Source organism: Colobus angolensis, unplaced genomic scaffold (assembly GCF_000951035.1).
Source record: "Colobus angolensis palliatus isolate OR3802 unplaced genomic scaffold, Cang.pa_1.0 Scaffold229, whole genome shotgun sequence".
Lineage (NCBI taxonomy): Eukaryota > Metazoa > Chordata > Mammalia > Primates > Cercopithecidae > Colobus > Colobus angolensis.
In genome coordinates, this window is record NW_012115477.1 from 689,129 (window position 1) to 713,233 (window position 24,105).

General features: G+C 38.4%; 1 protein-coding gene across 1 annotated transcript in view; it reads left to right on the top strand.

The window, feature by feature from the left end:
• HDAC9 (histone deacetylase 9) overlaps positions 1-24,105 on the top strand; it is a 921,220-nt gene continuing 897,115 nt past the window's right edge. The window contains exon 1 of the mRNA XM_011944152.1: positions 1-255. The gene's annotated coding sequence lies outside the window, so the exon portion shown is untranslated. The remainder of the gene's footprint in view (positions 256-24,105) is intronic.

The following is a 24,105-nucleotide window of genomic DNA, read 5'->3' on the forward strand; positions in this document are numbered from 1 at the left end:
CAGCGCGCACCAAGCCGGCCGCGCCGCGCCCGCCGCTCTCTCCGCGGTCTCCTCCTCTAGTGCCCGCCGCGGCCGGTAAATCTCGGCTGGAGGAGCAGCGGCGGTCCCCGAGTCAACTTTCATTCCCCCTTTGCTTCTGCCTCACCATTCTCTTCTCCTCCTCGAAAGATGGCTGTTTGGAGAAGGGGGAGAAGTTAGGAGGTCGCCGGCACGGAGCGAAGGAGGGCGCGACAGCCTCAGCAGGAGCGGGCGGAGGTGAGTGGCACCACGGCCGAGTCCCCGGCTGGTGCTCGAGGAAAGCCCTGGGAATTGGGGGCCACCGGTCCTCAGGATGCGCCGCGGTATTCCCTGCTCGGGTTCCGCAGGTTAACAGCATCTCAGTCCGGACTCTGATGCCAGTTGCCTCGCATCTCGCAGCCCGGAGACCGGTGGGTTTAACGGAACCTTTGTCAGAAGTTGGGTGCTAGGTTATCTTTGTGTACAGACCCTGACATTTGGCAAACCGAGGCGAGCGGCCGGTGGCGTGATTCTCTCCCGCCCCCAAACACACCCAGTTTATGTTGGAGCCGAGCTATGAATGAAAAGTTTGTACTGGCAACGTGTTGCTTGAGGGGAGCAACGCTTATTGGGGGGTACCTTTGATGTTTCCTGGGGGACTTCAGTTTTAAGTCAATACCTCAGAATCCTGGGTTTTAAGAAAAGTTCAGGAGGCTGGAGGATGGGAGATAAAGCAGTTCCTTGGCTAGTGGAAGGAGAGTGATGAATCGTAAGCTTATTAAGGTTAACTGGCTAATTAGATGCCATATGAGGGTGTCACCGCGGGGACTAAAAGGAGCAGAGGACGGGGGCGTTCCCTGAGAGCCTAGCAAGCTGCGTTTGTTTGGCTTTGAAGCCGTCACCCACTTGTCCGCAGTGAGAGGTGCTGGTGTCAGGCCTGTGTGTCTGTGATGTGGCAGAGCGGGACCGAGCTCTCTCCAGATCCGAGGCGCGGTTGTCAGGAGAGGTGGCCTGCGACGGAGAGCTGAGGATGTAGTTCCTGTGATGTGGACTTGGAGAATTCTCTAGTGAGTCTCCTATGCTCCAATTTCAGGAAGATCTGTCAATTGTTTTTTTTTCTTCCAGGGAGGTGTGTGTAATCTCCTAAAAGGAACTTTCAGCTTTAAATAACTGTAGCATTTTGAAATCATGTAAGAAATGAGATATCTACATATGTTCATTATTACATGTATATGGGGAGTGTATGTGTGTGTAAAATATGGAAAAGGGGTAAGAAAGGCTTAAAAAGTTTAACTTCCACCCGAAAAGAAAGCAAAGAGTTAATTCTTTTCTCCCCAAATAGTATAACAATGCATATACAACTAAATACTCTTGCTGTGCTGAGATTTCTCATAAGGAGTAAGATTTAGCAATTACAAGCATTCAGAGCGCTGTCATGTTTTCAAATCTTGCAGGCACTATTGAAATCTGGAAAAAGGGAGTACATACATAGAGAACCCATATTAAAGGAAAAAAAATTAAAAATCTTCCAAAAGAAAACCTTTTGACATTTGAAAAAGCCTGGATGTTATTTTCTGATGCTCCAGAAATCTTTCTAATCCTGTAATTAACAACAGCACAGAATAAGTTGCATTTAATAAATTAGAAATCATGTTTAAAGGATATCTTTTGAACTTCTCTTTGGTACTTTTGATATTTATTACGGAAATTATTGTGATTGAAAATTTGTTGTTTAATGTATTTGCCTTTTACCACAGATAATTAGTCCTCCTTATCCTTTTAAACCACTGTTCCAGTTTGGACCAATTTAATTCCTCAAACATCAAATTACTGATGTTCCTTCTGGAAACCATTTATATTTAAGATGGCTAATAAGAATACTGTATTTCCGAAACACCGTAATTTAGTCAGTTGTAAAACTTGCTTGTAATTTATTCTTATCCATTTCGTTTGAATGGGGCACATTTGAAGAAGAGCAGCGTTTTCTTAGAATATGCCATTTTCTGTGTGGGAAAAAGCTAGTGTTTTCATATATGTTTTAGCTATTAAATAGAGGCGTGTAAGGTGGGAATCCTGTCTGACCTTTGATAAACTGCCAGCCAGAGGGAGAGAGATGCTTTCTTAGCGCTGCTCGTGAATTGATTATCTTTACTACAGAATGGACATGATTAGATGCACATAAGGCTGTGCAAAAGGAAGTTAAGAGTTTTAAGTTAAATACCAGTTTATGGGTAGGAGACAGATTTTTTTTTTTTTTTTAACCTTGATCTTCCTATTTCTTTCCTTCTGCAGTTCAGCCTGTTGGGCTGGTCTTTATTGGAGAGTCAGACCAGCACTCTGACTAGAGAGTGTTTAGCACACTAAACTGCCATCTTCTGTAAAAATCATGATGGCTCTTTTGCAATTAAAAGATAATTTTATATGTGGTTATAGATTTTTGTGATTGGTGACCAAATTAACTATAACCGCTATTATAGTAGAAAGAGTTTTATGAAGTTATTGCCACTATATATAAATAATTATATATTTAAGATATGGATGAACTCTATTTGAGGTTTAGGAGTTTTGAATGTTAAGGCCAGCTGACCAGATAAAAACCTATTTAATTAACTAATTTGAATGACATCAGAATTCAGATTTTTATTAATATCTACATCTAGGTTTGTGTAGCTTTCCTTTCTTTTTATTAGAATTACTTCTTTTTTGAATTTGTTTAAATATTACAACATATTACATTATAATTTGTACACCCTCAGTGGGGAAGGTGCAGGTTATTCTTAAATAGAGATGTGGAGAAATAGCTAACAAGGAGAGTCATTTGAGAAACATATGGACATCATAAAATCCTTCTGTATGTAGCATCTGTACCTTCTCATTAGTGAAATATTGTAGTTATGGACATTTTTTGTTATTACATCCAAATGTGGCTTTTTATTTTTGCTTCATTGGTTTTTTTTTTTGTTTTAAAATGTAATTTATATTACTGTTTAAGTTGGTGGGGGCTTTTATTGCTTGAAGCCTTTTGCTTTCAATAGTTATCATACTTAATTTTTATTGCATGCATCTGCAGATATATACAATTGTTTCCCAGTTTGTTATTATAATTCTTACACTTTTTGGTGATTCCTCAAAACATTTGAGAGATAGGTAGGATGACATATTGTTCTCATTTTAGGAAGGAGGCAGCAGGTACACTGATATACCCAACATTACACCATAGTGAATCAGTGTGAAGCTAAGTGTAACGTCTATATTTCCTGTATTTTAATGATGAAAGCAAGCTGCTCCTGTATCTTATGATAACTTCATAAATTTATGTATTTCCAGATTTTTAAAGTGGTCATCTTTATATATGTGCAGATCAGATTTTAAATCAGTCAATATAGTCATAAGGGGATGGATCATACTGTTGGCCTGTTGATGGGAGAGAACCATGACTCTAATAGCTACTGCTGAACTAAACAAACAAGCACACACACCTCTGTAGAATATTTGTTCTTGAAGTCAATCCATAGTCCACATATTTCTCTGCCCCTGCTGGCCTCACCCTATCAACTACCTACTGCCACCCTACTGATCAAAGCAGCCCTTGAAGTTTATCAGCACAGTTGTCAAGCTTGAGGATCATTAGCCTCACTAGCAAGAAAAGTCAGAACCTGATTTTTGGGAAGAGAGAGTATTGATGGGAACAGTAATGGAGTGTCCACTCCAGAGGCAGCCAGTAATGGTCAGAGATCATATTCTGGGTGTCAGGATGTCCATTTCTCTCATCAGCTCTGCTTCTTTGGCCGAACTTACAGATATCAAAGTGAACAGAAGGTTTATGGAATTATCTGGTCATTTCTGTCCATGTAGACCTCATATCTGAATAAATCAGACTTTTTTAAAAAAGAAAATGGACAGAAACTTGTTCTTTTTCTACATCTCACCAAATCTCCTCTCCTTCAAACCCCACTAGAATTTTTTTTAGGATAATTGCCCACATGATTTGTAACAGCCAAAGTTATAGACTTCTGATATTGTATGATTACAATTAACAGTGGAATATATTATCTAGCTTGCAGAAGGAAGCATTGTAATTCTGTAGAAAATGGTAATATGTAATCTCATGCAAGTGTTTTTGAATAAGCAGACAGTACCAAGAGCTCTCTATTAAGCTAATATATTTATTTTTACTCTTCCTTTCCCTAAATATATGGTTTATAGGAGCTCATCCAAATTATTAAGTATCAACTACTGAAAAAAAGTTCGGATGTGGTTTCCTGTTTACTACGATGAATTTTGTTTAGAGCTTCAAAGAGAGGAAAACTACTATCTATTGTTTGCTGCACCAGAGAGAGTATAATGTGTTGCTGGTGAGCATGAGGAGCGCTGAGGTTGCTGGAAATGGTACTTTCTTCACATCTCTACAGAAGCTGTAATAAGAAGGAGATGGGTGTGGACTGGTTTAGTTCTAGTACAACAGTGATGAGTGGAATTTGAAGTGGCCACTGAAAGAAGGGTAAGATTTGGATAGTCTGTGTGTCACTCAAGGTATTCAGTAGCAAGTCATGGAAACTAACTTTAGTTAATATAAGCATCAAATAAATTTATTAGAGGATTTTGACCTTGTTTTCTCTTGCTGTGTAACACATTTCCACAAATTTAGCTGCTTAACACAACACCCCTTTATCATATCAGTTTCATTGCTCAGAAATCCACACATAGCTTAACTAGGTCCTCTGGCCAGAGATCTCCCATGTTGGCTAGGGCTGCAATCTCAACAGAAGATCAATGGGAAAAGATCCACTTTCAAGCTTTTTTCTATCTTTGGCAGAATTTATCTCATCATGGCTGTAGGACTGAGGCCTCCATTTTCTTGCTGGCTGTCAGCCAGAGGTTACCCTTAACTCTTAGAGGCTGCTATTATTCTTTGCCATGTGGCCCTCTCATAGGCACTGTTACAACATGGCAGCTTACTTTTTTTAAAGCTGGCAAGGAAATCTCTCTTGCTTCAGTCTGATAAGAAAGAGTCTTATATACTATAATATAATAGTGAGAGAGTGGCATAACACTATACAAGGGCATGACTCCTTGGAGGTCAGCTTAGGATGTGTCCACCACATTGACTAGCTCATAGAATCTCTGGTATAGGGTGGGCACAGTGGCTCATGCCGGTAATCCCAGCACTTTGGCAGGCCAAGGCGGATGAATCGTTTGACTCCAGGAGTTCAAGATCAGCCTGGGCAACATGGCACAACCCTGTCGCTACAAAACACACACACACACACACACACACAGAAAAAATTACCTGGACATGATGGTGTGTGCCTGAAGTCCCAGCTAGTTGGAAGGCTGAGGTGGGAGGATCACCTGAGTCTGGGAATTTGAGGCTGCAGTGAGCCATGATCGTGCCACCATGCTCCAGCCTGGGCAGCACAGTAAGACCCTATTTTTTTTTTTTTTCTAAAGAATCTCTGGTATAGTCCGCAGACCTGACTTCGAAGCTACTCAAGTAGAAACAAGGCTCGAAATCCCTCTGCAGAATTTGTCCTGTGAGGTGCTGCTGCTGTCGCTGTTGGCATATAGCTTCTACAGTGGAATGTGGGCTCCATATCATAAAAGAGAGGATTCTCCACATATAATAATGGGGTCCCATTGTCCCTTGCCAAAAAGAATGACAGGTGTCCACTGCTGAGGGAAAGAAGAAAAAAATGATTGCTTAATGAAATGTTTGAGTTTTTGGCCAGGATAGGCATGATAACCTTCTAGAGATGGGATTGAATTGGAAAGTGGCTGAAGTCATGTGACTCCTTGGAAGAGAAAACTCTTCCAGGATTTAGGAGAATAATGGTAATGAGGGTTCATTTATGAGTGGTGGTGATAAGAAAAGAGTAGAAAACCTTTGAAAGATGAATCACTACACATACATTAGTCTGGGTATTGACTTAATTAGTCCCTAAATATATTCCATGCATGAGAGACTTTTAAGAGACTGATTCCACTAATCCTTGCAGGGAACCAGTGCTGTGACTTGGAGGCCTGCAGTGTGGTCTACCCTCATTTTATAGAAAGGAGCAGAGCTAAAGGACCATTGTACTATATTTATGGCCCAGTGACTATGGGGTGCTATGTAGGGGGTTGAGGGACTACTGAACATACCCTGTGCTCTAAGCACTTTGCCAGACATATTTTAACTATTTTATATCTCAAACTCTGGCAGTTTAGTTTATATTTCCCTAGTTCTGCCTCTCTTCTCCCCTGGCAGGTGTGTGGAGACTTTGAAAGGCTAAATACTTTGCCAAAGGTTGTTCAGCTAGGGGTGGCATTAGGTTTTGAATCCAGGTCTGATTCCAGAGCCTAAAGTCTTGTGGTACACATCCCATACTCAAAAGCAGTAAGTGAAGTTTCCAGGGAGAAAGCCTGTTACTCACAATGAAGTGGATGTCAGTGCTACAATTGCTGTTGGGTTCCATCATTCACCTTGAGAGAACTGGATACTGCAAGATGAGGGTTAAAGAGAGGAGTGAGAGAGTGCACTGTACCATGCCTTCTTTTATTTTCTCAGCAGGAAGTACATATTATAGGTCTCTCTTAGATCTAAAAGTAAGAATGGGGAGTAGAGGCTATGCATTTTTATTTCTACTTATCATTTTGGTTAAAATCAAAAGCACTGTGTCTCCTTTCTTTCCTATATGTAGATTTCTACTATTAAATTAAATCAAGTAACATTATGAATTCTCATTGCCTCTTTGGCCACAGGGTTCTTTCTATAGCTTTTTCAGTAGATGCCACTGTTTTGATCTTGAAAAGTCTATTGAGACATTCTTCCTTTGTTCTTCTATTACTCAGTCCCTCTTTCTACTCTGTGGTGCCTCTGAAATCTATTCATAGATATTCTACTTTTTTCTTCTGTTTTATGTACTTAAATATCTTCTTTAAATGGATCTGGTTCCATTGATCAGAATCATTGGCCCAGATCCCCTTGCTGCTCCACTGTACCCAGGAAATCTTATCTATTTTCTGTTAATTTTACTGAGTTTTACTCTACATCCCAGCACAGTATGAGGAAGCCGTTAAGATTTCTCTGGGTATCTGAACCAAAATGTAAACATTTAAAACTGAATACCTCAAGGAAGTGGTGTGACTGGATTGTGTTAGGTCAGGCGCATACCTATGGACTACTCCACTGTGGCCAGGCAAAGGGAGTTTTATTATTGCTCCATCTGGGTTCAGGTGTGCACCCTTCTAGAATACTACTGTTCCCAAAGAGGGAAATTGTGAGCCAGCGCCTCCTTGACTGGGGTCAACAGTACTAATCTATTCTAGAGCACACTGTAGCTCAGGAAATCTCTAAATAAACTTAATTTCTTCATATAGGTTTTAGATTTCCTCAGCTAGATTAGGCCAGATTTGACTTTAAAAGCCCAAACTTCTTAGCATGACACCAGTTCTTTCACAGCCTGGACCCAGCCTATCTTTATTACATTGACTGATTGATTGATTGATTGGTGCAGGGTTTTGCTCTGCTCCCAAGGCTGGTGTGATCGTAGCTCAGTATAACCTTGAGCTCCTAGGCTCAAGTGATCCTTCTGTCTCAGCCTCCCAAGTAGCTAGGACTACAGGCTCATGCCAGGATACCTGGCTAATTTTTATTTATTGTTTATTTTTAAACTTTTTTGTTTTTTTTTGTAGAAGGGGTCTTGCTGTATTGCCCAGAGTGGTCTTGTACTCCTGGCCTCAAGCTATCCTCCTGCTTAGGCCTCCCAAAGCACTAGGATTACAAATGTGAGCCACCGTGCCAGGCCCTTACATTTTTAACTGTTGCCACTCCCTGCCTTTCATCCAGTAAATCATTAAGGATTTAAATCCTAAACTTGGAGCTAGCAAGTGGCTTTGATTTTAGATAAAAAGGAGTAGCCAGCCTGAGAGAATAAATCAACGTGTAAAGAAAAGTCAAGATGAGAGAGAGAAAAAAGAGAGAGAGAGAAGAGAGAGAGAGAGAGAAATAAGAACATTTCAGTTTTTCATTCCCTGCATCCAGTCATTCTTAAGTCTGGTTCTATAGCTGATTTTTCCAAGGGTATGTTATGTGAGCAATAAATTATCCATAAATTGAATTTCTGCGTCTTGCAATAGAAAGAGAACTATGTACCACAGGTTTCTATGAGTGATCATCTCATAGCCAAAATCAGACTTTCATTCTTCTGGGGTTCTGTTGGGGATTAGGAAGCTGTGCTTCTCTGCCCTACTTTTTCACTGGGCCCAATGTATGTCCTACCTCTTCTGTGATGCTTCCTCTGATTACTGCAGCACACGGAGATCTCATTCCTCTCTGAATTCCTACAGTAGTTTAGGGTTATGGCTGTGTTTTTGCAGGCTTACAAATGAAATTCTAGTATTAATTGAGAAAATCCATAATAAAAAGGCTACTGTATTAAGAAAGTCTTTTAAAGGAATTTGCATTTTAAATGAACAGCATCCTTATATTTTTGAATTATAGTAGTATATTTAATACACAGGATGATTTACATGTGTATTTATGGTCTCTTTGCAATTACCCTGTGGCTCGCTAGAGATTCGTAGTCTCCCACCACTTAGATGGAAAGGAGGGCAGAGGAGGTTTGGCTTCCTAATGGGCACTTTCTCCAAATAAAATACCACAGGAAGAATGGGCTGGTTTTGGCTAAGACTACAGGTGTGTACAGTGCGAATGTGTTTATTTTTATTAAACATTCTACTTAAGTATATAGGAACATAAAATACAAATGCTTTTGCTTATAGATTTCTTAAATTATAGAACCAAACCCAACAAACAAATGTTGAATATAAACAACAGAATTGATGAAATTAAAAGAAACAACAATGAACTCTGTGACAAATGATGCTGTATTGTTGAAATTACATTGCCAGTGTCCAGTTTAAAAGTATAAAGATGCAGTCTCAGATTCTGTTCTTATTTAATCTATTTCTATGTTTGATATCAATATAGATACAGAAATTGTCCTTTTATAAGTAGATTAAAACCAAACAAACAATATTAACTTTGAGGCTTTGTGTATGGCTCAGGGTAATCAGACTTTACACATGATCAAAATTCCTCAAATAATCCTCAAAGTCAGTTGTAATGAGACATCACCTGAGACTTCTGTAACATCTTTTTGTTCTCTTGAATATGTGATTAGTATTGTGGAGTCATCGAATTCTAAATCAAATGTGTAAGCTGTATTCCAAGATTTCTGGAATGGAGAACAGATTGTGTAGAAGCTACACAGTGATAGGATGCATGCATTATCTTCACATTCATGATGATTGTAACCACTATAGTACAGGTACTTTTGTCTGCCTGTGCTACCATGTGTTCTGTAAAGACTCACTTCATCCTTACCTTTTCTCTAAACAGACTTTATTTGTTTAGCAAACTTTCTATTCTTTGATCTCCACTTAGTATATGCATGATTGAAACACCAAGTGCAAACAACCTGATGAAAATTTGGTGGCAGTATTTAGTTTTTAAACGTTTATTCAGAAACTGATTAGAATACAATATATATATTTAGATGATCATCCAAATGAAATCCCAAAATGGAAAAAAAATATTTCACATCAAGCTCATTGACCTCAGTTTGAAATACACAGTTGCAAATGTTAATTGGCCACTTAAAACATTTTACATCTTGCTGTGTGTTGTGTGTCATTAATGAAATTGTAAGCTCCTTGAGGTGAGACTCTATGCTTAATGTTTTGTTTTCTTCCATAGCACTGTGTGCATTTCTTATAGTTGATACCCAACAAGTGTTTGCTGATTGACCAATTATTAATATATTGTTATTACCTATTGCTCTGTGAGGTCCTCAAAGGCAGGGACTATTTTGTTTTAATCTGTGGTCTCTGAATGCCTAGCACAGCAACTCTCACATGAGAAATGCCTAGTGAATGTTCTGAATGAAAGAATGGATGACTTGTTGGCTTTGTGTGTGTGTGTGTGTGTGTGTGTGCGTGTGTGTGTATGTGTATTCTTTTAGATCTAATCTCTCATGTACAGGGCACTTCTAACAGTTGTATAGATCAGTGCTGTCCAATAAGATTTGCTGTGATGATGGAAATATTATGTTTATGCTCTCCAATATCATAACCACTAGGCACATGTGGTCTTTGAAATTTAGCAAATGTGGCCAATGGCCTGAATTGAGTTTTATTTAATTTTAATGAGTACATAGTCATACATGGCTAGTGGGCAGCACAAGCCCAAATGATAAAATGTACTTTCTCAAACTTACTTGCTCTCATATCTAACATTATTATATTTTTTGGTTACAATTGGATGTTGTTATTTAATTTTGTTGTTTTGGATGGATGAAGTGAATTCATCACTATAAAAATAGGGCAGTATAGTCCACCAAGTTGATTTCATTCTTTCCTAAATGACCAGCAACATAGGATGTCATCTATTCACTTGCCTCACTATCTATTTGGTATTTCATCATGTCCTTATTAGGGTAGAAGCCTAACACCACTTTTGCCTTTTTTTAAAATGACCCAGGTTGTCTTGCATTTGCTTGTCTTTCTGTTTTAATCCTTTTTTTCCCCCTAATAAACCATTTTAACTTGGATTATCTACATCATTATTGTCATTTTTAGAGACAAGGTCTTGCTCTGTCACTCTGTCACCCAGGCTAGAATGCAGTGGTGTGATCATAGCTCACTGCAGCCTTGAACTCCTGGGCTCAGCTGAACCTCCTGCCTCAGCCTCCCAAGGACCTGGGACTACAGGCATATACCACCACACCTGGCTAATTTTTATTAGAATTTTTTTTTTTTTTTTTAGAGATGGAATCTTGCTTTGTTGACCAGGCTGGTCTTGAACTTCTGGCCTCACGTGATCCTCTGGAGTAACTGAGATTATAGGAGTGCACCACTGCACCCAGCCTGTATTATTATCATTGTTAATACTACCAACATCATTTTTATTTCTGGTGTTTATGCTTTGCTAGCCTATATTTGATGTTATGTACTAATGTCTACTGATAGTCTAAACACATTTCAAATTTATTACAATCTGAAAATTGTCTGAATATTCTTTTTCAGCAATTGTTTTCTTTGCTTATCTTGCCCTTTTACACTTTCTGGTCCAGAAGAATGAAGTAGCATCATAGGCATTACAACATTAGAATTCAATCCTTACATAAAATGTAATCCCATCATGACAAGTTTCACGGCTGTTGCCAAATCCATGAAATTGATACAACAGGACTGTCATTTAGAAGGACAGGAATTGCTTCCTGAAAGTGGCTGAGATCTTTTATGCAATTTGTAGTTCTGCTAGGGCAAGACTTCGATTAGAACTTATTGTACACATATTGGACCTCAGTATTGGGTATATTCAATTCTCCTTTGATTCTTATAATAGTACTGAATCTAGTAGTGTGTCATGGTTATAGAGGCTATCTATGCAAATAAGTTGAAATCAGCTCTGCTGACTAGCAGAAATACTTTAGAATTTTCCACTCATTTTCTGTTTACTGCTAGGATTTAATAGTTGTCTTATGTGGCAGAATTTGAATGCACAGACTTCAGCATGGAAGCTTGCCTTTTGTTCATTTTTTTAGTCTAGCTTAGTAGTTCCCAAACTTGAGTGCGCATCAGCATTTCTGTTCAGGGTGATACACACAAAAGACTGTTAACTATACTTTATGGTTAAATTAACCTCTTTTCAAGGCACTTTTGTCTATACTAGGTTTTCATCTTGGAACCTACCTTTCCCTCACTACCCCAAAGATGCATCTCTTCTTTATTTCTTCTATTTCTACTTTCAGTCCAGCACACAGCTGCTTATTGAGTGAACTTGTAGATGTGCTCTTGAATAGATTTCACACAATAGGAGACAAATTCAGTAGCAATATATAGAATTTTGAACTTGTGAATACCCAGTTGAGCTTTTATCTTCTTATTGCTTTCGTATGCGTCTTGATGGTGAGAAGCTACTACTGCTTTGTTATCTTCTTTCCCAATTTTTCCCCATAAACATTCTCCTAAAAAGCCCTAATGATGTAAATGATACATTATGTTCATTCTTGACAGGTTGGGGAAATGAGGAAGGGAACTTTCTTTTGTGACTTGTGCTGTAGATATATTTTAAAATCTCCTATTTATCTATTTGACCCAATTTTTAAAAGTTACTTATATTAAAATAAATATTAAATAAATTTAGTATTATAATGAAACAATATTTTGCTTTTATTTATAAAGTTCGTCAGGCCGAGTGTGGCGGCTCTCACCTGTAATTCCAGCACTTTGGGAGGCCGAGGCAGGTGTATCACCTGAGGTTGAGAGTTCGAGACCAAACTGGCCAACATGGTGAAACCCCATTTCTACTAAAAATTAAAAAAAAAAAAAATTAGCTGGGCGTGGTGGTGGGCACCTGTAATCCTAGCTACTTGGGAGGCTGAGGCAGGAGAATCATTTGGACCCTGAAAGTGGAGGTTGCAGTGAGATGAGATCGCATCACTGTACTCCATCCTGAGCAACACAGTGAGACCCTGTCTCAAAAAAAATAAAGAAAAAGATAAATAAAGTTCATCAAAGGCCTTTGCCTAAACTTATGAGATAACTTGCTTACTAACCAGAACACCCTTTTGGAGTTACTTACTACTTTTCTCTGTGAGAACAAACACCGTATATTCACCTTAACTTACATTGTCAAAAGTATAATGCTAAGTCTACTCAAGTCAAATGGGAAAATGTAGGTCAAATGGAATTTGTATTTCAGAATAATGGCAGAAGTTTTAATTTCTCTAGAATAGCAGAGCTGAAATATTCTTGTGTGTTACAATTTTCAAGTAACTACTGGAAACTCATTAAAATATATTTTATACCCTATATTTCTTACATATGTTATAAAGCCCTTACTATGTTGATATTTTATTAAAACAGTAATCATTTAAATATATTTATGTAAAACAGAAATCTTTTTAACTACTTGAGTAGTTACCATTTCAGTGCTCTTCATTCCTTTGTCTATATCTAGATTTTCCTCTGATATCCTCTTCCTTCTGCCTGAAGGACTTCCTTTAAACATTCTTTGTGGCATAGATCTGCTGGTGATGAATCCTTTCAACTTGCTTTTGTATTTCTGAAAATGTCTTCATTTCACCTTTTTTTTGTTGGATATAGAATTCTAGGTCAGCTTTTTCTTTTAATACTTTAAAGATGTTGCTTCACTGTTTTCTTATTCACATTGTTTTTTATGAGACACCTACTGTCACTTTTACTTTTGTTCTCCTTTATAGATAACAAGTCCTATAACATATTCTGTTTTTCCCTGACTTTGAACAATTTGATTTTGATGTATGTTGGTATAGCTTTCTTCATGTTTCTTGTGCTTTGGGTTCATTGAGCTTCTTGGGCCTGAGGGTTAATAGTTTCCATCAAATTTGAAAAAAAAGTTAGTCGTTACTTATTCAGAATTTTTTAGGAGTCCCTCCTCTTTTTTCTCTTATTCAGGAACTCCAGTTGCATGTATATTAGAAACACTGATGCTCTGATTATTTATTTTTATTCTTTCTTCTCCATATGTTACATTTTGAGTAGTTTCTATTGCTGTGTCTTCAAGTTCACTATCAAGTAATCATATTTAGTGTGTTCTCCATCTCGCACATTGTAGTTTTCATCTCTTGAAGTTCAATTGGGTGTTTCAAAATTTTCCATGTTCCTATTTAACTTTCTAAACATATGGAATAGATTCATATAAACCGTTTTAATGACGTTGTTCGCAAATTCTAATGTCTTTTTTAGTTCTTGGTCAATTTTGTTTGATCGACTTTTTATCCTTACTATGGGTTATATTTTCCTACATCTTTGCATGCCTAGTAATTTTTGATGGATACCAGACATTGTGAATTGTACGGTGCTGGATATTTTTATATTCCTATAAATATTCTTGAGTATTTTTTTTTTCTGGGATGCAATTAGTTACTTGGAAACAGCTTGATCCTTTCAGGTCTTGTTTTTAAGATTAGTTTCTGAGTACTCTACCCAACACCCCATGAATTATGAAGTTTTCCAGTCTGGCTGGTAGGAACAGGCACAATTCCCAGACTTGTGTGAGTGCTGGGTACTGTTCCCATTAACACTTTCAGGTGGTTCTTTTCCTAACTTTGGGTTGTTTTCTCACATCTGTGTCCTGATCATTACACTGCTGAATATTCAAGGGGGGAGCTCTTTTGTAGACCTCTGGGTATCTCTCTGTATTTTAGCTTTCCTCCCTCCAGTACTCTGGCCTGTGACATCTAGCTGCTCTGATCTCCTTAGTTCCTCCAATCCATCTCCTCAATTCAGGGATTATGCTAGGCTCTGCCTGGATTTTCCTTTCCTGGGCGACGATCTGGAAGCTGGAATAGTCATAGAGCTCAGGTCATCAGTTTCCCATTTCTTAGGGTTCATCAGGTGTGTTTTCCATTTCTCAAGGATTATTGCCTTGTGTCTGGTGTCTTAAAAACTATTGCTTCGTATTTTGTACAGAACTTTCATTTTTTTAGTCAGGGGGATAATTCCAGTCCCACTTACTCAGTCTTCCTTGGAAGTGGTTCCCCCATTCCTTTTCTCTTCCATGTAAAACCTTGTTGGTCAGTATAATTTTGGACACTACTTAAGTATTTACTGCTCAATTTAATGTAGTTTATTTTGATATTCTATGTCTTTCTTTTCAGCAGTTTCCAAATTTCTTTAATTAACATTTTATATTATAAGCATATTTTTAAAAGTCCGTTTTGCACAGCTATATTCTATATTATGCTTGATGATTTTATCACTGTCCTAGCCATTCAAAACCGTTCTTAAGGCAAGCTAGTCATAAAAGAAGGAGTTAAATTTGTTGAACATAATAATTTACATACTTTTAAGTGGATAAAAGATGCTACTATGGGAAAGTACCATGTTTTTTAAGAAGGATAGAAGCCAAGTGGCTTTGAAATAATGTACTCTTGAATCTAGTAAATGTGAATGATCATAAAACAGCTCATAAATTACTATATTTTAAATTGGATCACTTCTTATGGATTGCTCCTCTTTTATATTTATTTAGGAGTTTCTGTAGTTCATGGATAGGCCTTGAGATTGTTCATATGTCAAGCAATAGTGAACTATGTGCTGGTGAATTATTTTATTTTTAATCCTCTCTCATATTTGAATGATAAAATATACTACTGTGAACTAATATGAGAATAAAGTGTCAAAATTCAGGAGCACATCTTGCTATAGTGAATACATCTTGTTACTTCAAGAGTTTTCTGGCAGTAAGGGCACAATTGACTGTGATAATTTAAAAGAATCCTTGAGGTGGTATAGTTCCATATGCTGTAGGAATATGTCAATGATTTTTTAATTTTGCAATTTGAGTTTTTAATGTAGTCTTTTGAAAGCTAGTTGTTAAGCATGGCAAGAAGACTAGAGTTACTTTAGAATTCTTAGGAAAATAATTTTGTAAGAACAAATTAAAATTAACTTTTTCTTCAGCACTGTCATAAATATCAGCACTGTGAAGCCAGAGCTGTGGCAGTGTTACATGGCTATGTTTCCAATATTTAAGAATAAAGGTTAGGCCAGATTTATATTCTCTTACAAAATTGAACCAAAATATAAATAATTTATAGAATTTTAAGAATAGAATCTTGAAAAAGCCAATACTCTGTGAGGGAGACTGTTAGTTGTCTCCTAGTCTCCCTTTTCCCCACTATTCTCAGACATAAAGCCCCTAAGTTTTAGCTGGGGACAAATCCCTGCAGGACAGAGATGACATTTCATAGCCTTCCTTGCAGCTAGGAATTATAAACCATGTGACAAAGTTCTGACCACAGGATATAAACAGAATGATTATGTGCAACTTCAAGTAGGCCATTAGAGGAAAGGGGTGTGCTGTCTCCTTTCCCTTCTCATTTGCTGGAATGTGGGAATGATCGTTGACTATCTTAGACCTTGCTAAGGAGACCAGCACTCTAAGAACGGCAGAACAACAAGATTTTTAAAGAAGGCGTAGGACAGTGTGTTAATCTGTTCTCACACTGCTAATAAAGACATACCTGAGGCTGGGTAATTTATAAAGTAAATAGGTTTAATGGACTCACAGTTCCACATTGCTGGGGAGGCCTCACAATCATGGTGGAAGGCAAAGGAGAAGCAAAGGCACATCTTACATAGTGGCAGGCAAGAGAGCGTGTGCAGGAGAACTCCCATTTATAAAACCATCAGATCTCGTGAGACTTATTCACTACTGTGAGGACAGTATGGGGAAACCACCCCCATGATTCAATTGTCTCCACCTGGGTCCACCCTTAACACATGGAGATTATTGCAATTCAGGGTGAGGTTTGGGTAGGGACATAGCCAAACCGTATCAGATAGTGACATTTTTACTTTTTTAAATTTTATATTTAGGGGGTACGTATGCAGGTTTGTTACAAGGGTATATTGCGTGATGCTGAGGTTTGGGCTTCTATTGATCCCATCACTCAAATAGTGAACATAGTACCCAATAGGATATTTTTCAACTCTTTGCGCCCCCTCTCTAGCTCCTCCCTTTTGGAGTCCCCAGTGCCTATTGTTCACAGATGATGACTTTTGAAGCGGAGTTGCCATAACAGCTTGGAGTCTTGTCTAAGCCACTGTTATTTTCAGTCTCTGTCACATACAGCCAAAGCTATATGCAGTAAGTCCTCACTTATCGTTATGGATAGGTTCTTGGAATCTGCGACCTTAAGTGAAATGACGTTTAAGGAAACCACTGTTACCACAGGCTAATTGATATAAACAAGAGTTAAGCTCCTATGGCATATTTCTGGTCACAAAAATATCACCAAACTTCTACATAAAGACCCAAACATTTCTAATATAAAACATTGGAATAAATGTGAGCTGTACATACCTTTAAGAAAGATTCCTAAAAACAAATAAGAAAATTGTTTACTCACTTACTCCAATTCAGGGTCTTGGGTGGCCAGAGCCCATCCCAGCAGTTCAGGGCACCAGTTGGGAACCAGCCCCGGACAGGATGCCATCTCATCTCAGGGAACACTCGCACCCACCCATACTCAGACCAAGACTGTGTATACATGCCAATTCACCTAACGTGCACAGCTCTGGGATGTGGGAGGAAACCAGAGTACCCAGAGAAAACTCATGCAGACAAGGGGAGCATGTGCAAACTCTATGCACACAGTGGCCTGGGCTAGGAAGTGATTTTTTCTTTGATCAACTTTATAATGAAACAAATGAAATGACATTATTTGAGAACCTGCTGTACATTGTTCCCATAATTATATATTTTTTTGTTTATAAGACATGTTAAGAGTTTCTATTTGTAACCATAAGCTTGAAAGGACCAGGTGATCATACATCATAGAGATCTAAACTTTTTCAAAGGCCTTCATTTTTGTTAAAACTAGACTAGTTCAGTATCTATCAGCTGAGGTGAGGAGGACAATATAATTAAACTTATCTGGCTCTTTTCTGAGAAATTTAAAAAAAGATTTGAGGCACCTAAATCCTTATGCTGACTTTTGAAAAAAACAAGGGTTGGGAAAAGAGAGAACGCTAAGTTATTCAGCTTTCTACTTTGCCCCCAGACACCAAATATTTTTTCAATTTTCAATTCTCAGTGTGAAAAGACTCCCTATGCCATTTCACACTGTTCACTACTTCCCCTTTTAGAAATGATCATCCCAGAGCTTCTGGGATATCGCACCCTCCAGTTTCCTCCTCTGCCTCTGCTCTCTCCTTGTCTCCTTCTTGGGACCCTATTTAATTCACTCCTTCAATGTGGGCAGAGTCTGATTCTTGGCTCACTTTTCCCTTTACTTTGTGTAAGGGAGATCACAAACTGGCAGCTTATAGACATGTTTTGTTGATTCCACACAGAATTCAAAGAAATATTGAATTAATTGACAGTGTTTAAAAATCAGGACATCCAATATGAAGGTACAGATTTTGGCTTTTCTTGAATAAGGAGACGATCTCACTGTACTGCACAGACATTCCCTGTAGCATTAGGTGATTGGAGCTGAGTTACAGCTGCCTCCTTTAGAGAGGTGTGTTCTTTCTTTTTTGTTATAGTCCCCCCACTCCGCATTGCTTACATCTTGTGTTTTATTTATTTTCATTACTTGCCTGATATTTTAGACGTTTTAGTGGAGAGGATACTCACCTTCCTATGTAATTTAAATTTTGAATTAATCTTTTCCAAAGACTATTTCCTTTTCCTGCCCCTTTCTTTTCAATTCCATTTCCTCCTTCAGATCATTTCTACTGCTATCTTAATCAGACAGTCATGTTGTCTTACCTGGCTTCCTTGCAATAGAATTCTAACCAACATTACTTCTGGAATAGCCGTTCTAAAATTAAATTTTAATATTTTTCTATCTAGCCTCAAAACTTTGATTAGCTCATCTGCTTTCTAGATGATTTCAAACTCTGGCATTGGTATGAATGCAAAATGGGCATAGCCACTTCAGATAACAATTTTGGTAGTACCTCAAAAAGCTGATCAAAGAGTTACTATATTACCTAGGTATACACCCAAAAGAATTGAAAACGTATTTCTAGACAAAAATGTATATATAATTATTTATGTCCATTTATAATAGCCAGAAAGTGGAGACAACCCAAATGTTAACCACCTGATGAATAGATAAACAAAATGTTGTGTAGTCGCACAATGGACTATTACTAGGTCATGAAAAAGGAACAAAGCAGTGATTTATGCTACACCTGGGTGAACCTTGAAAACATTATGCTAAGTGAAATAAACCAGACTTGCAAGGTCACATACTATATTATTCCATTTATAGGAAATATCCAGAGACTGAAGGTAGGGTAGTGGTTGCCCAAGGCAAAAAGAAGGGGGAATGAGATGCAACTGCTAAAGGATATAGGGTTTCTTTCTGTGGCAATGAAAATTTTCTGGAATTAGATGGGGCTGATGGCTGTATACCTCTGTGAATATAATAAAAATCACTGAATTATATAGATTTAAAGGATAAATTTTTAGGTATGTGAATGATACCCGAGAAAAAGTCAGGGAACGTGATGAAAAACAAAACAAAAACTGAAAGCTCCTTAGAACTCAAGATCCTTCATAATCTGACCTTTGCTGGTTTTTCCAGTCTCATTTCTGGGTACTTTGTCTTTCCATATGCATTGCCTGTCTGCTTCTCTTTCCCTTGCACTAGTATACTACTAATCTACACACACTTCCAAGAGTTCCATGCTGTCTGTCAGTCTTATTATCCCTGCATACATTTCTTTTTTTTTTGAGATGGAGTCTCACTCTGTCTCCTAGGCTACAGTGCAGTGGTGTGATCTCAGCTCGCTGCAACCTCCGCCTCTCAGGTTCAAGTGATTCTCCTGCCTCAGCTTTCCGAGTAGCTGAGATTACAAGCACACTCCACCGCACCTGGCTAATTTTTTATATTTTTGGTAAAGATGGGGTTTCACCATATTAGCCAGGCTGGTCTTGAACTCCTAACTTCAAGTGATCTGCCTGCTTCAGCCTCCCAATGTGCTGGGATTACAGCTGTGAGTCACCATGGTTGGCCCTGTGTACACATTTCTACCAGAAAAGTCCTGCCCACTCTCTTCTCCTCACATTCATCTCTTAAATTCCTGATTTTATTTTGAGTTCATATTTCACCTCTCCTGGAATCCCTTCTTATACACCAGTGCTAGATTACTTAATAGGGGAATTAGGTAGACTCTTCAGGGCAGACAGCAGTACCCTATGAATGAAAATAGATTAACTTTGATGAGTTTATTCCACCTTTGCAATCAGAAAATCTTGAAAGAAGCTCTTTTGAGTGTACATGTAAGTGTTATGTTTCATAGTTTTTAAACTTTAAATAAAATATGGTGGACTGGGTATGCAACCATGATATTTTAGAACAAGCATCATGTCACAATATTAATCTGGCATTGCTGCCTCCTCTCTCCTGCCCTGTGTAGATTAGGAGCAAACCTAGGGTGTTTGCGCCTCCCAAATACCCTGGGCATCCCTTGCTACCCTAAATGGTAACTATCTGTTTCTTTTTCTGTCTCTCCATCTAGACTGGGAACTCCTTAGTGATAGCTCCTGTATCTTTCATTAAAAAACATCTTTACAACTAAATTCCAGTAATTCTCCATAGAAAGTGGTAAGTTTTGAACAAATGATTAGACATCCTTTGTGATCAAATGTAGACATGTGAGAGAGACTATTAGCATTTGTCCTACTGAAGATCAGAGATCTGAGGGCATTTTAAGAAATGCATAATTAGGTGGCTTCATTGAAATACAACTTGATCTCTTTCTTGCTCTCTCTCTCTCTCTCTCTCTCTCTCTCTCTCTCACACACACACACACACACACACACATACCTCCCACCTCCTTTAGAAAGCTATTTCAAAAAGAGTAGAAGCAAAAAAGTGAGATTTAAAACTTTTTCTCAACCGATGCACCTGAGGAAGGTGTTACATTTAAGGCCTAAAGTGGATTTTAAATTGACACTTCCCCTAACATATTTTTAAAGTGTTTTCTGTACTTTTTAAAACAGCTTTTCTTTTTCATGTCAGCAAATTCATGAGTTAATATTCATGTACTAACATTAACTCCTATTTTGGACTTGCTCATTATGCAGTGGTAAATAGTGGATGGTTAATGTTTTCTCTTTCAAAAATGTAATTATACTTAGTTGTTTATAAGTAATTCCCCCCTTTTTTACCTTTCATTTTTAAAACTAGAAATTCTTGTTTTGACCCTATAGTGTCTTATTTGGGTTCTACAAATCAGACTCTTGGACAAAGATTTGATTGCAGGTAGTTTACTAAGGAGGCATTCAGTAAATGGTTTGTATTAAGCAAGTTACTGACTTGAGCAACTACAATTTTAATTCTTCCAGGGGAACTATAAAAAATATGCCTTAGAATTAGCTACATGAGAAGCAAGGGAGTTGGGATATGATATACTAGAACCTGTTAGTCCTTAGTTGAGGGCTCTTCTGGGGGTGTTAATCCCCAGAGCTTCCAACTGCAATGCAGGTCCAGAGAAAACCCTCAGGTAGAGAAATAAAAGGGATGACAGTTGGAAGTCTGTGGGCAGAGATTCAAGTAGCAACGACCAGGGAGTCTGGGCGAGTACCAACAGCGTTCACTGTATATGGAGATGGGCACCATCGTGGGAGGAGTGCTCAAGTGTGAAAAAGCCCAGAATTTAAATTAGCTTTTCTCAAGCATTTACTCAGTCCTCAGGTAAGTACCTACTGTGTGTAAAGGCTGTGCTAGGTAATGGGATGTATGAATTCGATTGTAGAGGCAATTACCTGTTTTAAAGCTCAGTTCCTTCCTTTCAAATGAGAACTTATTTTCTTTCTTTCAAAATGGAGAATCAAATGAGATAGTATTCCTGAACATACTTTAAAATATTGAGAGCACTTTACACTCATCTCTGCCCCCCCACTTTTTTTTTTTGAGACAGAGTCTCACTTTTGCCCAGGCTGGAGTGCAGTATTGCGATTTTGACTCACTGTAACCTCTGCCTCCTGCCTCCTGGATTCAAGCGATTCTCCTGCCTCAGCCTCCTGAGTGGCTGGGATTACAGGTGTGTGCCACCAAACCCAGTTAATTTTTGTATTTTTAGTAGAAACAGAGTTTCACCGTGTTGGTCAGGCTAGTCTCGAACTCCTGACCTCATGATCCGCCCTCGGCCTCCCAAAGTGTTGGATTCCAGGTGTGAGCCACTGTGCCTGGCCCTTTGTCTCTTATCAGGAATATGTTAGCCAGTCAAAAGCTTGTTTTCTTCTTCGACCATGTGAATTTGGCCTCTCTGTGAAGCATGTATAAGATAGTAAGTTTAAAAGTTTCATGAAAGGAATAAGGTACCATGGGGATGGTTATTTTTAGCCAGTTGGCATTGAAGACTTCCTGGGGAAAGTGGATAAAATGGACCTTAAAGTAATGGATAGGAATTATTCTTGTGGAAACAGGGAATTTCTGAAGGAACAGTGTATGCCAGGAGAGCCTGAGCAAAGTCCTAGAGGTGGTGCAACTGAGAACCACTCACTGCCCAGGTTAGGCATTTTTTCCCCCTTAACTACAAATTGAGGATACTAGTACTACCTACACTATAAGATTGTTGCAAGAATATCTTGTAAGGATAAATGAGCTGTGTCATGTAAGGTAGGTGGGATAGGGTAAATTCTAACTTCATCTGTAGCTTTTGGTGTCACTGTAGTTTCTGATTATAAGTTATCCAGTCCCAAAGAAAGCAGTGTTTCCTAAAGTATATGGGATGTAAACCCGACAACATCTACAAGAAAAAAGGATTATGACGTTAAAAGAATTTGAGAACTCCTATGTACCATACATAGATGGATTTCATAGAGAGGCACATTAAGATAGTAACAGTGCTGAGAAGTGGGACAATAAATAAACTTTTTTTTATAGTTTGTTTAACGTTGTTTATTAAATTTCTTTAATTGCTGGTTTCTTTTCTCCCCTTAATGTAATACTTATTCAAATTGGACGTTCTTTGTAAAATGTGAATTTGAAGAGCTTCATGTGGTCGATCAAGCAAGTTACCAGTACTTATATATCCATATTAATATTGTCAATTTATCTTAAGGAGTTGTAAATGGCTTGAAATAATAAGAAACTTTGCTTAAAATACTTTTTGCAATTCTCCCTCTAGGCATGCTTCTAAGCAGTTTCTTATTCATTGCCCCCACCCACATCAATCATTGTATGATGCTTTATATATTTCATTCCTCATTTTCTACACAGAATTGTATTGCTCACCCCATGATTCCTCCCAGGCCTCAGATCTGCTTAGAATGATGTTTTTTTGGCCTCACTTGAGATAATTTAAAGAACATTACCCAGACAATTCTGGACTTTGACTTCCAAAAATACCTGGAGTAATGCCATCATCATTAAACTAAGTGGGTAACTTTCAAGGTGAGTGGTTTAAAAAGGGACAGCAGCTTCTTGGACGTGCTCTTTCTCTGCAGAACAAGTGGTTTGTCTTTTTATAGTCATAGAAGGAGCTCTGAATTCCTACTATGTGCTTGTCCTTTTGGTAGATGTAGTCTGTTTTGGGCAGAAGTTCATAGTCTACTGGGGAAAAAATAAATGTTCAAAAGTAACCACTGTAGAAAAGGATAGATATAGTCGTAGAAGCTTCAGAGTGTTATCAAAGTACAGAGGAGGGGTCTTTCATAGGGGTCAAGAAAAGTCCCAGGGATACTTATGATGAACCTTGAATACCGCGAGAACAATAGAGATATTCCAGGCAGAAAGAAGTAAATGTGCAGAGGCCCAGAGATGTGACAAAGGACAAGGAACTCCATGTGAGTGCGAGTGGAGTGTAGACTCCACATGGGAATGTGGATGGTGAATAAGGCTGGGAAGCCAGATGGAGTCTTGACCATAAAGGGCTGTGTAAGTGCTGGGGTAAAGAGTTTGGAGTTCAGCCTCTAGATGGTAGAGCACGCCTGATAGATTATTAGATAGACATGGCCGTAGTCACAATTTTAAACAATTTGGTAAGTGGCAACTATGCAGTTGAGTTGGAGTGAGGAAAGACAGGGGCCAGGAGCTCAGGAGGCTATTACGGTGGTCCAGCCAACAGGGAGTCTAAACTAAGGTAGTAATTGTGATGATGGGGAAGACAAAATTGATATGATAGATATTGAAAAGATGAGGAAGGGAGATGATAAGGGGAGTCTGAGATTCTTCCACATGGGGAAGAGTTTGGATGTTGATGTCATTCAATGTGATTAGAATTCAGGAGAGAAACACATTTTAGGGGACATTTGCTGAGTCGTATTCTGTACTTTTTGTGTTTGAAGTGCTTATGGGTTGTTCATTTGTATTTTCATCAGTTCCTGGAGTAAGTACTCTGTGCCAAACAATGTGTTTGACTCTGAGGATGTGGCAAGAAAAGAGTCAGAATGTTCCATGTGCCTGTGAAGCTTACAGCTTAGTGGGAGAGACAGACATAAATAATTACCCAACTAATTACTTCATTAGTAAGTATAGAAGAAGGGGACCTAACTCATAAGGCAGTCTGTAGTCCATTCTGGAACTTAGAAAAATAGTTTGGTCTGCAAAG